The following is a 4425-nucleotide window of genomic DNA, read 5'->3' as shown; positions in this document are numbered from 1 at the left end:
CCGTTATATATTTGACGTGACTCTTTATAAATGATAAACAAATAACGTCATTAAGTATGACGAATAAAATTTGTGCCTTAAAGTTACGTACAAAATCTGTTATTAAACATCACGGTTATTGAATGTAATATACAATAACAGTCGATGCATGCCATAAAAAATATTTTATTTTTAAATTAATATTAATTATAAATAAAATTTCATTTAAATTACTATTTCTTACAAATAAAAATGTCTGGTTTCTTTTCCAGCAGGACCCACATTGAGCTAAATTTGAAATGTGGTCAGCTGAATCAGTATCTGAAACTAGATCATCATCTAAATCTGGAAGAAAAAAAATCTAAAATGCAAATTCATTTGAAAGTGAATATATCTTAATTTTATTTAAAACATGAATTCAAGTTTACGTTAACATCCCAAACTCACATATACACAAAAGGATAACTTTATCCTACATTAACTACCCAAAATTACATCCAAAACATTCACACAAAATTCAATTTACTAAAATTATCAAAGTTTTTGGCCACCTAGTAAAATATCTCCAAGTACTCCACCTCTATCGCATTTGCCATAGTTTCATCATTGATCTCGTCATAATCATCATGGCTTTGTGGATTTTCCCTTTATAAAATCAACATAAACACTTGCAGCTGCTCTTTTCCTGAACTTCTTGCAAACAACAATAGCTATACGGAGGTATAGGGATCCTAATATCGTGTATAACAAGATTCCAAGTTATTTTTAAATACTTCTTGATGTGAATCAATTACATAGAAACCAATACTTGACACATTTGGTTTATGTGGCATATATAAAATGATTAAAATCATAATATGTACGGATGAAATACAAATTAAATTGTATGCAAACTACTTATTGAGCTATGCAAGAAGAGTGAATTTAATCCTAGCAAGACCTGAGAATGGCACTACTTAATCATCAGAAACAATGTGCATTTTCAAGATGCATATATAACTGGGAGTCGCGCATCTTCAATTTAAGTTAAGTTGTTGAAATCATGATTCGTCTCTGCTTTCGGCTGGATACATTTGACTTGCAGCTACTGCAGAGTGAAAGTAAAACAACATACTTTCTATTAAATATAGATATAATGGCTACACAAGCATAGATTAAACCAGGGGATCAAAGTACATGCATACAGGTAAATTATACATACATGCTATAAAATTGAAGAAAAGGGAATGAAAAGAAATTTGAACTACAGAATTAACATTACAAACCTTATGTAGTGGAGGATGAACTAACTTCTTCTCAAGTAGTAATAAATATATTTCCGAGGGCACAAACCCTTTCCACGAGGAGGATTCAGTGATGGTGGGACACCAGTAGTTATACTGTCTTAGCAGCTACCTGAAGCCATTGACCTCCCAGCAACAAGAGTAAACTGGTTGACAATTGGAACACCTTCCTATATTATGATGGCATCAACATCCAACAACCATTACTTGTTGTAAACAACTTTTATGTTGCACAGAGGAACATGCACAGAGGAAGTTCGGCCATCTAGCTGAAATTGTTGAAACCAAAAAGGTTGAATTAGTAAGGATCCTCTTGGTGCAATTCAGAACTGGACTTAAACCATAAATATAAAGGAAGACCAGCTCAATAAACCTATGAATAACATGCAATGAGCAGGTATTAAACGATAGACAGCAGCCTTTTTGCGGTATGGATGAATTAGATTATCTATCTCAATGTAGCAAACAAGGTTTTAAAAAACGAAAGCGTGGCCCAAGCGCTCTCATACTAAAGCGTAAAGCGCTGCGAGAACGTATTGCGAAAGAGAGCTTTTTAAAATATATAAATAAGAAGTTGTCAACCAAATAATAGAAAACTACGAAGTAGTTCAGACATAATAAAGAAACAATTAAACTAAGGATATGGCATACTGATCTGCCTATTCTACCCAAGAGCTATTTTAATATACAAGTCAGGAATGTCTGCATCATTCATATCATCATGTAGACAGTCATCTTATCATGATCATTATGCCCCATCAAAGGTTTATTAGTATTTAGTTAGAAAACGTGAAACAGTCCCTACTGGGCTTCAAAGGCCATCTTTTTATTTTCTAATATAAGCCAATTCGTAAAGCGGCGCTCTAGAAGCGCCTAGGACCTGATGCGCAAAAAAGCGCCCAAAAGCGCGCCCCAGAAGCGCCTTTTTAAACCATGGTAGCAAATCTAACTAACTTAATTGACTTTAAATAAATTAAAAATCAAATAAGATATCATGTTATGTTCGACTTACAGATTCGCAAAACAAACCATTTCAAAGGTCCATCATATCCTTGGCATTGGGGTGAAAGAGTTTGTATAACCAACAGAAAATCTCAAAAGTGCCTTAAATAATCGTAAACCATATAATCAAGAAGATACGAGCCTACCTTAATTGAGAATTAAAGCCCATCAACTTGCTTTTGAATTCTGCGCTCGGAAGTCGTCTCTGAAAACCTTCCCTGGAGTATAACACAAACAAAATCTTATAAATTTTGCACCTCATCCTTTTCATATTTTTCCCTACTCTAAAAACTATGCACACAACTGTAGCAACAAAACATGCAATGTCTACGTCAACTACGACAGTAGGAGATGAAGCTGCAGGACCAAAACTCAGGGATTTTACAGGAAGCTAGTATTCAAACTCAATTGATCATTATCACCATCAAAGCAATGATGTTTATAACTATCATCAGCATCATAAAACCAACATCAACAAACATATAATGATAATGGTGAATCAATACCTCCACCAACTTCATCTTTCATAGTACTACAAGTGATGACCATCAGAAAGAAGGAGAAATAATCTAACAAATCCATATCTGAACTACAATTTTCAACAACACTACAATCTAACTCAAACCCTAAAACTACGGTGTACCATCACCATCATAAGTTTCTTTTGAAAAGAGTATAAACTCCGGGCAGATCATGATCAAAGAGCACATACCCCAGTAATCATCCTAGCTAATAACTGACGAACTACACATGTATTCGAGCCTGTAAACCAAAACATTCACTCGGTTAACTTTTAATCCACAATTGTGAAACCCTCACAATTTCCGAAAACTGATTGATACCCAATTTGAACAATGAAGTATATACCCTAACAAATAAAATTGAGATGAATTTTTCACTAGAAATTGAAGAATCGAAGTAGAATCCCTTGCAATCGAAATTGAAATGGATCTTGCCACTAGAAACTGAAGAATCGAAGTAAAAACCCAAAGAATTTCTGAAAATTAACCGATACTCTAATCAGTGTTAGCTAGGGTTCCTAACATGTTCGTTCTTAGTGCTAATATAATGCATACAAAACTACAAAACGAGAATAAAATCATACAAAAAATATAGCGACATAGAGATAGCGGAAGGAATTGAATCTTACTCGATTACCTCATCCTCCTCCTCCTGATGAGTTTGATACAGGAGATAGTGGAACTGCGACAGAGAGACAGGTAGGTTTAAAATTAAAAAAATATCGAGTTTGCGAGATTTTTTTAACCAATGGGCCCGTTAGAATGGGACCAATATCGAACCGGGTGAAAAGTTTACGGCATACAAGCAAGTTGCTAACCGGCATTAGACTTTTACAAACGTAGCATCACAGATATGACTAGCTTTTTTTGGGTGGCAGTAGAAGACTGCTTGTGGGTGTATTACATACATAAATAATAGTCGGACTCGGTCCGTGATTTAATAAGTCATCGTCACAGCGAACTTCAACTCCAGTTCAGCTAATGCAGACACCAGAAACAATCCATTATTGATTCCTGTCACCTTGGTCCTGATTGATAATATTGGACTCTTCCGTAATGCCTTGGCTAAGGTGAATATTCTCACAGCAAGCAGCATATACAACCTCTCCATTGGTTTGAAGCAGCAACAGCAGCAGAATCGGAGCCTTATTGATATTCGAATGGGCCGGTGAATCCTTCACATTCACTTGACAAGTTAATTCAGATTCGCAGTAGTTTTTCTTGTTTTAGGAGGTTCAATTTCTCTTTAATTAAGTTAGCAAATATGTAATTGTTCTTGTCGTTTTATTTCAGTCTAATAGGTTTTTATTAGTTTTGTTATTAGTAATAGTAATCTTTAACAGCAACATTATTAGTACTATTATCTAGTTGTCTTTGGATTGCATCAAAATCTTCAAGGACATAGATTGGAGACTTCTTCAAGACACAATCAAAGCTAAAGGCATATTACGAAGAGATGGATCAAGCCGAAAGATCAAGAGATAAACAGATATCGTCGGGGCAGTACTCAACATATGGACGCAAATACTTGGATAGTAACTTCACTCAATTGCATCAAACCCCATTACCATCAATCCAATTCATACGGACACTGGTGTGTCCATCAAACATACAGCTTTTCTTGTGGAAAGCATTGACCG

General features: G+C 35.0%; 1 long non-coding RNA gene across 1 annotated transcript; it reads right to left on the bottom strand.

Moving 5' to 3' along the window:
- Positions 1–723: 723 nt before the first annotated feature.
- On the bottom strand, positions 724–3481 carry LOC113274955. Its single transcript, XR_003323345.1, has 4 exons — positions 3415–3481; positions 2411–2482; positions 1245–1531; positions 724–1066 (listed from the first exon to the last, which is right to left on the bottom strand). It is a non-coding gene; the product is annotated as an uncharacterized LOC113274955 (long non-coding RNA).
- Positions 3482–4425: the final 944 nt, after the last annotated feature.

This window comes from Papaver somniferum, chromosome 4 (assembly GCF_003573695.1).
Source record: "Papaver somniferum cultivar HN1 chromosome 4, ASM357369v1, whole genome shotgun sequence".
Classification (NCBI taxonomy): domain Eukaryota; kingdom Viridiplantae; phylum Streptophyta; class Magnoliopsida; order Ranunculales; family Papaveraceae; genus Papaver; species Papaver somniferum.
Note: the sequence above shows the minus strand (reverse complement) of the source record. Positions and strands in the feature narration are given on the sequence as shown.